The sequence below is a fragment of the Anser anser genome, assembly GCF_964211835.1.
Source record: "Anser anser genome assembly, chromosome: 16".
Classification (NCBI taxonomy): domain Eukaryota; kingdom Metazoa; phylum Chordata; class Aves; order Anseriformes; family Anatidae; genus Anser; species Anser anser.
Window position 1 is genome coordinate 7,347,888 of NC_139737.1, and position 12,318 is coordinate 7,360,205.

The following is a 12,318-nucleotide window of genomic DNA, read 5'->3' on the forward strand; positions in this document are numbered from 1 at the left end:
CTGGTTTCTGTGTCTTGTTTTTAAAGATTAAAATTAGTTGGATGGAATTTCATATTCTCTTGACCTTTCATCATACTCAGACCCCTGTGGGAGGGGAAGAAGGAGGACCTGCCAATAACCAAACCCAAATTCATGTCCTGTTCAGTTGCTCTCATGAAAATACTGAGTCACTTCCCAGAAAATCTGGCTGAGGCTTAGAGGACAACTCTAGAGAAGAAACCTTTTGTTTCTTCCTCTTCAGTTATCTTCCTTTAAGAAAAACAGAGTTCTTGTATACATACCCATTCTTGTTACCACAATGTAAGGGCATGGATTTTTTTTTTTAATTTATTTTTGAAGATTCAGAATTTGTAAGGGCTTAAGCCTTCTGGGAAAAAAAAAATAAAAGAATCTAGATCTGATGTGTTCTTGGAGCTTGACTAACCAGCATTGCCTTTGACAGTCTCTGAAAACCAGATTAGGTGTTTGGGGAAGACAGTTGGAAAAGACTTGTCAAAGGCAACTCATTCTCAAGAGAAGAGAACCCCTCAGATGAGATCCCCATTATAAATTAACTTCATTTAAGGGCACGTAGGGGTGACCAGTGCCTCCGTGGCATCCCAGATTAAGCTTTTGATTCTTGTGTTAGGCTGGCACTGGTGGCTGTGATTAAGGCTTGTGGAGGTAGGCTAGGCTGATTTGACTAAAGAAAAGGCAGTGCTGGTGGGGAGAACAGAAACTTCAAAGTGGGAGCCTAACAAAATGATGTGATATGTAGATATATGTAGGTCTGTCACTTGCTTTGGGACTAGTGAGTCCCTACAGTGCCTGTGGTGTACACATGAGGGGTCTTGGAGTCTTGCTGCTGAAGATATTCATCTAGGCTTGGGGTAACATTGCTGCTGCTAAATTCCTGTGCAGTGCTGAATAGCAGTGTGGTAGAGGGGAGTATAAGACAGATGTGAGCTTTGCAAGTCATCTTTACTGTTAACCATGGCTATCGTTTGGGGGATAGCCTTTTCGGGGGGGGGGGGGGGCCCAGCATAAAAAAAAAAAAAGAGCCGGTGAATGAATTTGGGGTGTGTCTTCAGTGCTGGTGCTGATTAAACCTGTTCTAGTTGAGGGGTTAGTGCAATATGCTCCTGACTGGGTGGTCTGCTGTCATTCCTATCCTGGTGCCAGCGAAGCCCTGTGGTAACTGGCTTGCCCAATAACCTGATGAGTGCCGTTTGTTTCTTCCGAGCAGGGTGTTACTAGAGGACTTGAAAGCGCTATCTAAAATGCTGGAATGTATAACTAAAGCGTTTCTCTACAGCAATAACTGTTCAGATCACTTGGATGATTAAATATAAATGTTTGAGGCACCTTCCATACTTTTAATGAGTTACACTTAAGGCACATTCAGGTGACCATGTCTTGCAACTACGAAGCAGCAGCATTAATTTTCTCATACTAGGAAGTTCTAGTGTTAAATCACCAAACAGTTTCTTGTTCCCCTTTTTAGTAAAAGAGGAAAATATGAAAGTGCATTACTGAGCAGATTTCTCTGTTCATTTGCACACACTTAAGAAAAGTGCATTTAATTAGGATTAGCAAGTCTCTAAATTACAGATGGTTCTCAGGGGAAAAAATAGTTATGAGTGCATTCATGACATTAAAATCAGTACATTTAATTCAATTTCATCTTAATATTAATTCATAACATCTAAAGTAGTAGTTCCTACAGAAGATGTTCGTGTGATTTAGGATTAGTAGAGAAAATGAGATCTAGCATTTCCAAACATGCAACAGCATGATTACCATGTGTAATTATACAGATTGAGTAACTACATGCTAATTACAAGAGTGCCCATTTCGACTTGCACTGTTATCTGTGACAAGGGTCTGTTATGTGAAATGCAATTTTTATTTAGTCTGGAGTTCATTACCAATAGATAATCCAAGTCCAGGACTGGGTCACGTGTAAAACACTGCAAAACTCAGTGGTTAACAGGAGCTGTTAGTGCGTAACTCCAGAGTGGGCTGTCTGCTGGGCTGAGCATGGCACTACAACACAAGTTTTTTTTTTTTTTTTTAAAGTTATCACTGTTTAAACTGACACACTGGTCTTTGGTTTGACCAGACTTGAAAGTACAGCATCGCTTTCTTTCAAGAGTTAAATGTAAGGGTGTAGTATCTTCTCAGATCAACCGTTCTTAATTTTATTTCTGTATCTACTTGAGATGAGATGAGCTGTATCTGCTTTGGGCAGATACAGCAGCTCTATATTCCTTCTGTATATGTAAATATGAAAGCAAAGTAACGTGCTTAGGTCTGGACCAAGCTGGATTCTTCTGCAGAATAATGAGGCGTGGACTTTGGAAACCCTGGATTTAGATAGCACTGCTCCTTGAGATTTCCTCCCTCTGTTTCCACTGAGGTTATCTGTAGGTCCCTCAGTGCAATACCATGGCTATCACCCTCCTGGCTCAGCCTGCTCTGCAGCCTCCAGAAGTTCTCACAACAGGGTTGAAAGCGGCAAAGCAAGGGTCCACGTGGTGCTGTCTGCCCAGCAAAAGGCTGGGCCTTCCTCAGCATGGATGGGCATGTGAAGGGTGAGGCTTTGCTCCATGGAGCAGGTTTTGACTAAGATATACCATGGTCTTGGCTTCTGTGTGTTGGCAGAGGGGGATATTCTTCCCATTGCTTCACTCTTGACGATCTCCAGCTCTTTGATGTATCATTAGGGGTCCATGGGAAGGAGTTAACTCCTTGCTCTTCTCTCAGGGAGTGCATTGTGGGTTTCTCTCCCTGTCTCTCTAGAGTGACAACGCGATGGCTTTCAGCAGCATTTTAACCAAGAGAGAAGGTAATGCGTGAAAGGGAATCGGGCTCTTCGGGAGAGCTTAGCGAGCGTTTGAGCATTAGATGGCAGTGTTGGCAAAGAGGAGCGCCGGGAGCAGCTAACCAGGAGAGCTCGGGCACCAGCCAGCAGCTAGCCTACGGGGAGGGCTCTGCATCTAAGGCCAAGTTGACTTCAGATTCCTAAATTAATTAGCAAGTGCATAAAAGTAGATACAAATAAAACAAGTAGAGCTGCCTCCAAACACACCATACGTGCAAAAAGGCGTTGACCTATTTAAATAATTTGTGTAGCAGAAATTGTAGGATAACCAGAAAACTTCACCGACAATTGAGAAGAACCCAAGGAAATCAGTAGACATATAAATGTTGTCTCTGATTTTGTCTTCTCACCCTGTCAATATTTACCAAAATGTGTTGCTACAGAGCAGATTTGGTGTGCAGTTTAGCTGCTAGCTACCCCTATATTTGGTTTTATGATTAATTAAATGATGTATTTTATGATGTGTTACACATCACTATGAGAACTATTTATCTGAATCTCTAATACACAACTTTTCATGAGCAAATCTGGGCTAATAATTGTGCAATACTGTGGCATTTAAAATTAATTTTGCACATACGAAATGTTTTCATTCATCCTCTATGAATGTCATGACCTAATGCAATTACTGATTTTTCGTCCATTGAACAATCACCTGCAAAGAGCCTCTCTGTGATTTCATCTCCCCCACCTTCGGTGTAGGTACAGGAACAAGTGGGAAGTAGTGAACAGGAGGAGCCCGCATTACCTGTGTGAGCTGGGAGAGCAACAGACTCTTTGGTTTTCTGATAGTTCTGGGAAATCAGGAAAGAGTTTTGATTTAAAGTAAAAAATGCATCTTTGCTTCAAATTGTAAAAAAACAGTTTCATTTTGTCATGAAATATGTCACTTCAGTTTAGAATTCACCTGAAATTTTAATATATATGTGTATATATATATAGTCTCAAAAAACAAATTAAAAGCATTGCTAAATAAAGTAATTTTTAGTAAAGCCAGTGTCAAAACTGAGCTTAATTTATTTTTTTTTTCAGAAAAATAAAAGGTCAGAACAACTGAATGAAATTAGAATTAATTCAGAATTACATTTTCACCGATGTTGCATTTTTTCCTCCTATTTTCTTTCCACAACTGCTCACCAAAACCTCTTGAAAGTGCCAAGCTTTTCAGCCAGCAGACTAAGTTATTTTGTACATCTGTTTGCAGTTTGCAGTTCTGTTGAACAAGGAGAAATGGCTCTGCACTTCAGTTATCTTTATTGTCTAGATAACACATTTTCCAGGCTCATTTTTTTTTTTTTTGGTAAACTTTACTGCAAATCACGATTTAGCCGGAGCATCGTCACAGCGCACTTCTCAATATTAACCCTGTGTCTTTGCTCTGGGCATTCCACCAAGGTGGACTAAGATGAGGTTTGGCACTTCTTAATTTCTGTTTCTTTTTGATTTACCTTCATTGTTGCGTTTAGGCTTGTATTTCTTCTCTCCCTCCCTCTGCAACTGTTACTTGAAGTTAAAAGGTAATTGAACTCAACATTTCTGTTCGAATTGGGTCTTGTAAAATTCTCTTTTAGCGGAACCTAAATCTGGGACTTTGACGTTTTGACAGAATCTGTTTTCAGGTTGAAAAATTTCTTTCCCGATAAGAATTTTTGCTGTTTTCCTGTTTGACTCCAAAACTCTAAGAGCTGATCATCTTTAAAGTATTAGCATAATTGTTTACAGATGGTCTTTTTATATTAAAAAAAAAAGAAAAAAAAAAAGCAACAACACACAATGAAACACATACTGATTTCCCCCTTCTCTAACCTAGCTGCACTGCTGTTTTTCTAAGCTCAGGGGCTTCTCATTTTCTTCATTTAACCTAAATGTATTGTGGGATGAGTTTATCCAGAGCTATTGATATTTCATTAGTTACTTCAGAGAAACAAGCCAACAAAATTCTCGAACACTTGTAGAGCTGTTCAGTTCTTGTTAACTAAATGGAAACGCTTGAATGTCCTGTTACAAATAAATGTGGTTTTATTGCCAGTGATTTTTGGCACTGCAATTATAAAGCTCAGTCTTGGGACATGTTAATGATGCCTGGATTACACCACGTCACTGAACTGCACGCTCAAAAAGCCAGATTCAGTAAATTTACTTGTGAACACTTTAAAAATAAAGATCAGTGATAGTCTACCACCAAAAGGGACTTTTTGGCATGGAGTCAGCTCTGTTCACAGGAACTATAGCTGCACTTCCATCGCTATAAATTAAAGTTGAGTATTGATGTAAAACTAACATCAATTTCCAAACAAAACAAAAGGCAAACACCATGAAAACCTTCATATTTCAGGTATGTTTGTCTGGACACTACTTCCTTTATGGAATTCCTTGCTTATTTTGCAGTAGCACCTGGAATGCCCAATGTCTAAGTTGCAGCCCTGGTCAGTTTAACCACAGTAGAAACCAACAGTAAGAGAGAAACTCGCCAATATTTCAAAAGATGCATTCATTGCTACACTTTAGACAGCTTCTCCAAATATGTTACATCCCTAAAAGTACCATTTCCTCAGCAAAAGCATGTCTTTTGTGTAGGTGGTATTAAAAATGCTGTAAATACCTCTTCAGTGACAGTACCATTGCAGTAAATATTTTAGCGTGTAGCCAGTTCTGGTTTCCCAAATATTTTTGTTAGCATTGAGGTTTATCTGACCATCTCTGCAAGAAGCCTCCTCTCCCCTGACTGGGGCCCTTCAGACGTGATGCGGAGAAATGTTTTAGGGACTCAGGTGTCTTTTGCAGGATGACCGAAGCAGGCACCAAAGGGCTTAGCCCGGATGCAGATAAGCACAAGTGCATGAGCAGACGACACTGAAAGAGCTCCCTGCTCAGTCATCACACACGTCCTAAATTTCACAGCCGATGGATGCTGCTGGTTCCCTCTCGTGGCCCCAGTGCCGACTGCCAGCTCCCTGTCCCAGCAGGATGCCACTTACCCGCTGGGACCGCGGGCTGGCCCTTTGGTTGTGCTGTGCAGTCCTTTACTGACCTGAGAGCTCCGCAGCGCTCCGGAGGGTGCCTCGCAGAATCCCGGCCCCACGGGCTCGGCGAGGTCCCACCCCAAATCCTTCGTGCCGTGACCCCGGTGCCCCGTGAAAGTAACCAGCCTCCCCTCGGTGCCCAGCCCTCCCGGGCAGAGCAGCTATTTAAATTGTAAAGCATTCGGCAGAGGTAGATGGAATTAAATTTATTCCTGGATTGTTGAATAATGTAATATACGTGTTGTACATAAAAGAATCACAAACCACCCAGCCTGATTTTCCTATGAAAACATTTAACTTTCATTAAATCGAGACAGTTTTAAGGAGCAGCAAGAATGAAAGCAAAAACAACAATTGAACCAGCTTTCAAAGTTGCCCTGTAGCCAAAACATCCATATGAGAAGCTGAAGGGTTGCTTTTAGTTGTTTGTTTGTTTGTTTATCCATTTGAAGTGCATCACCAATAATTAACAACAACAAAAAAAAAAAAAAAAAAAGGAAAAAACGGGAAAAAAAGATGCAAGTTCAAACCCTTGGAATAAATCAGAGCGGTCTCCTGAGCCTCCCAGAGCTGCCTACAGCTGCTTTGGCTGTCTCCATCGACACGGGAACGCTGCAGCCTGTGTAAGCCCTTGAGCCCTTGATCCTGCCCAGGCCCAATCCTGCCCAGCGGGCCCAGTCCAGGCCTCGAGGAAGGGCCGGACACAGCCACGGGCCCGGCCCCACGGCCTCGCGGGGCAGCGAGCTCCGGCACGCGTGTGCGAGGGCAGGAGGTGGGCCCGGCTCCAAGCAGCGAGTGCGTTGCTGCTTCCTGGAGCCATTCAAGTATTCGGGGTCGATGCCTGTGAGCCTTGCAGGTGAGACTCCCCTCAGGCCAGGATTTGGCCCCGTACCTATAGGACATACCTAAACCATTAACTATTCTTCCCAGGAAAGTGGCAGAGGACCCTGCGTGCTGGAGTTAAGTCAGAAAGGCGAGACAAAGCCCTGGGGAGCGGTCTGCAGGGAACAAACCTGTATTGGCAGACAGCAAGATAAATTGGATGATCTAATAGTCCTTTTCCATCTCTAAGTTTTATGATTCATTTGTTATTTTAGCCATCTATATATATTTTTTATTTTACCCTAGAGGGGTTTCTTGAAATGTGTGCAATATATTCCTTAAAAAAAAAAAAAAAAATCACTTAAAAAAAGGTCTGTATTGCAGGATCCAAGGCACTGACTCTTAAGTGTGTTCGCTAACAAACTACCCGGCGTGTAGAAGAGGAAGGGTGGCTCTTACCCCCCGGCCCCTGGGTGCGGGATGGTCCCTTTGGGCTGCAGGTGAGAGGGTGGCGGGTGGAGGTGGGTTGGCTTTGGGCAGTGGGGACGGCTGAGGAGGAAGGGAGGGATGACGGTGCCTGCTGGCTCCTGCCTGCCACGCTGGACTGGGCCAGCCCCTGAGCAGGGCTTGGCTTGGGGATGGTTGGGGGATGGCTTGGGGTTGGTTTTGGGATGGCTTGGGGACAGCTAGCAGCGCCCGGGGTGGCGTTGCTGCCACCACACAGCTGGCAGGGTGGCTCCAGGTGGGTGCTACGCTCGTCTCCTCTTTTATCACCCCGAGGAGGAGAGGTGGCAATTAAACACGGCTAACAGGTGATCCTGTACCCATCAAAATTTAATGAGTACAAGGCTTGGGAATCTCTACCACGGCTGGCTTTGCCTCATCTGCAGTAAATAACAGCTGATGGTGGTGCGGCAGCAGCGCCAGCTCCTGAACTCGGCGCGTGAGGCATCGCCCGGTTCGGAGGGAGCGTTACGGGGAGCGAGGGAGTACTTAGGGAAACTAAGTGTTAAACAGAGCCATCCGTCTGAGGTGGAGCACTTGAGAGAAGGGTATTTGGTATCTCAATCATGCCTGGTTTATGGCTAGCGAGCCTTGAATTTGTGTGACAGCAGCCCAATGCCTCGCTGTAGATTACATCATAAATAACCCAGGCATGGAGTGGTCAGAGGAGCCAGATGAGGGAGCGAAAAGGATGTGTAGAAACGAACGCAGGGTGGTGTTGTTAGATTTTTCTTTTTTCTTTTTTCTTCTTTTCTTTTTTTTTTTTTTTAATGATTATTATTTAAGGGAAGGGAGGCTGCTAGAAATCATTCGTGAGTTTTACTGAAACAGGCACATTCCTGTGGTTTTTACTCCCACAGTCTCTCCAGGTCAGTCTTTTTCTTTCTCTGTAGAGAAAGAAAGGGTGGAAAAAGGAAAGAAAGAAAAGAAAAACCCACACAAAAATCAATCCATCAAATGTCATTACAGATTTATTAAGCCTGATGTAGAAAGACTTTTAACAGTAACATCTTCAGAAAGCATAAAAAGAGCACTTCTGTTCAGTTTTGTGCTTTGAAAATCTAAATATATTTTTTATCATATAAATAATTCTTTTCATGTTTTAAGTGCATCTGTTTTTTTTTTTTCCTTTTCAAATTTCCATTTTACAATTGGCCAAAACTGAAGTCTGCATTGACTGAAATGAAGCCATTTGCAAAGCTAATGATGTTGTGAAGCATGTCTATGGTGAACCATATCAGCTAGATTTCAGAAAGGTAGTTCAATGAGTGCAGCATTAAAATGAGGGACAGCCTCCAGCAAAATCATAATTGAACACACCCAAGTCCTTAATGTCTGCAGTTGGGTTTCCTGATGCAAATTACGATAACATTTCAGATGTGAGCAGTCGCTTTCCAATAGCTGCAGTGGAAAAGAGACATTTTATGCCACAAAGGAAAGAATTACCATGTTTAAAAATGTAAATAATATATGTATAGAAACCTTTTTTATGGAAATGAGGCATTCAGGATTATGTGAACAGTTTGGGCTATTTTTTTTTCCTTTTAAATACAACAGATAAAGATGTGTGATCTATTATTCAGGGCTTTAATTACAGTTCTAAAACTGCAGTGATTTTATTAAAAAAAATCCCTGGGCATAAAAAGTAATGTTTTTTTTTGTGGTAAAGTTGAGGGATTTTTTTTTTTTTTTTACAATGTATTTGCAATGATAAAAATAAAGAACAAAAAATCACTGTTGATAGATTTCTATGCTGCAAAATCATACACAGAAATACATCTTAAATGCACTGGAATACAGGCGTCTTCCTGTAAATCAGAAAAGGCCTTAGATAAATAGGTTTGACCTGATTTAAATTTAATGAGATACATAGTCCTGATTGTTAATAATTGGTTTGGGGAAACCCAAAACAATAAAAGCAGTAATCTCTTCTAGTATAAATTATACGAATTTATTTAGCAATCAACCAAAGAAAAAAATACCATTAACATTTTCAATTTGTTTAGTTTAAGTTAGTTGTGATAAGCAAATAATTTGAAGCAAAATTGCCAGCTAGGCTTTGAGCAAGACAGCAAATACTGGGAAGATGCAGATCTGTGATGGATCTATTGGGCCACTAGGTGGTACAATCCTCCCAGAAGAAAGGGCTTTTTCCATTGTAAGGACCATTCATAATCATCAAAACCAAGTGAAACATGGTTTTGATTAAAACAGCCTGTTGGCTCAATAATCTTAGTAATTTTAAAAACATCCTTAATGTGGAAGAAGAACACTGCAATGTCAGAAATGGCCTTGGGGCCCATTATAAACAGCAACAAAATAAATAAGGAGGAGAAATGAGAGGTCATGAAAACAAAATTAAGCTAATGTTTCAAATTTTGACAATTATGAATTGTTCCTCCAAGAAGACATTAAAAAAAAATTCAGGCACTATTAGATAAAATACAAAGAGAATAATTGTACATGTATGAGTTTTCCCATGGGACTAAGCATGCTTTAAAAGCAAAACTTGACTCAGATTTCCCCTCTTCCCCCCGCCCCCCATTATAGCCAGCAATTGGGCAGGTCTCATGCAAACACAGACTTGCTTCTCACAGTTCCTCCAAAAACTCATCCCTAATTCCTTTATGAACCATTAAAAGATGATGACCAAGGAAACAAACAAACAAAAATTACAAGCATATTTTCTATACAAAAAAAAAAAAAAAATCCCCCGTCATGGACCAATTTTTGTAGGAAACAGAAACAAGCAAATATAACAAAATCTGTGTTCGTAACATGGCAATATAGTTAATATATACAAATATGTACAGTATAAAAATGCATCAAAGGCGTAACTTTTCATCCAAACAAGCTGCAGTGCACAACGGAAAGCAGCTTGGCCCCCCCGCCATCTAAGTATACAGGCAATATAGTCTATACAGCATGCACTTGTTACAAAATGAGTGCATAAGCACTGAAACATTCTACAGATAAAGTCACCGTGAGTCCTCTTTGAAAGGAGTCCCATTTGTGTTGTTAATATATAAAAAAAATGTGTTTAATCTTTCCTTTTTGCTGTTTGTAATATATACATTTTTAAAGAGAAATGAGTTTTTGATTCATTTTATTGTATTTTATTTTATGAAACAAAAGTCTAGAACTAACACCACGGGTCACGTAAGTAACCTGGAGATGCTGCCAGTAACAAACTTACCACATACCACAAGCATCGGGGCAGGGCAAAACTGTCAGATTTACTATAATGGCCAACTATGCTCTATTTAAAGTGGGGATGGATCTCTTATGATTCATGCTGACATATTCAAGATAATAAAAACCAAAACAAATGCACAGAAGGAGAAATAAAAGAAAAAAAAAAAGAACAACAACAAAGGAAAGGATTAATAAGTGGTGCCTGAGCACTAGACAAAAGGGCATATTGTACCAGAGACATATGACAGTTAAGTACCCTGAGCCAAATAAGAACTGTTTAGCTTGTCAGCTTTTGCAACCTGTATTGCACATTCCAGCATTTGCTGCATTGTAAAGCCAAAACACGGCATTGTACGTCCTGAAGAGAGCTGCTGTTCTCTCGGTGCCAAGTGCCCAGCTGCTACGTCAGCCGCGGAATCGATGCCTGTTGTAGACACACGTGCACACGTAGTGGTGTAGGGTGCCGCTGTGTGCACAGGTATATATGTGTGTGTGCAGGGGGCAGGTCTGTAGCTGCACTTCTGCCTGGATATATGCAGACATGTAATTTTTGACCGGTACGTGGCCCAGTGGGTAAGCGGAAACATTGCCCATACAAATCTGTCACACCTGAGACAATTGCATAATTGCATGGATGTTTGAGGGCTGCACCCCCCCCCACCCCCCACCCCCCCTTCCCCTGGGGCCCACGTGTGGATGTGGGTTTCAAGAGCATGCCATCGTTGCATTATAACGCAGCTGCATTTTGATTTTATTTTCATTTTCGTTTTCAAATGGTGATCTTTTTTTTCTGCTATCTCATCTAAGAAGACTAAGGAAACAATTTGTTGTCTTTACTTAAAGCCAAAAAAAAGTGAAAAAAAGAACTTTGCAGAGCTCGATGGTATGAACTCAAGTAGAGATGCATGACCTGCTAGGATTAGTATTTAATCTGGTGTCTCGAACAGGGCTTTTTACAAAGGCCTGAAGACATTTCATGAGCTGAGAGTGAAGATGAACTGGAGGTTTATTACGCTGCAGCTAAATCCAGTGGTACAGCTGTTTTACTTTTTAAAATGCTCTCAAAGAAAATATTGTACAGACACTTGAGCACAAGGAACAGCAGTGTCATAAACTTTGTCTACTTGTAACATTTTTGCCGGCATAGTTAAAACAACAAATGGCCACTGGTGTAGGCTGAAGTACACCGGGATAAAAGGTGCTTGTACTGGTATAAAAGTGGTCCAGCAAAGCAAAATAAGCTGTACCAGTATAAAGTGCTTTATAGCGATACAACTGTTTTTACATTAGGACTTCTACCAGCCGAGTCACATCAATAACAAAGTTTTGCAATCACTTCCCTGACACAACTATAAAACTTCTGAAGTGCAGACTGTGCCTCCGATTTAATCTGCACGGAGCTCGGGACTGTTTGCTGAAGTTGTTTTCAAAACCATCTAAACATGCTAGGAATCCAAGGTTAGGACAGTGAGGGCTGTGTTTAGATCTGCGTAAATAAACCGAATTCAAGGAAGTTACTCCGGATTTACACCGGAGTAGGCGAATTCAGAATCTGGCGTTTGCGCCTGGCACACAGCCATGTGCCAAGGTCTGTCTGCAGGCTCCTGTTATCACCGGAAAGCACTCCTTATTTCTGTATTCTCTCGTTTTCCTTTTGAAGAGAGCTGGAGAACAAAATCCTAAATTCTGCATGCTTGTGTGAAATAATTACTGCAGTAATTAATTAAGAAAAGAAGAAAAAGGAAAATCCAGGCAGCATTTCTTTCTGGAATGTGTCCTTAGCGGCTCATGCGGTGCCATCAACAGGACTTACACTGACGTCAGCTGCTGATGAAGTAGTTTCCCAATTTGATGAAATGTGAATTGAAATCTACCTCTAGATGTGTGCCATTTTATTCCTTAATTATAAGT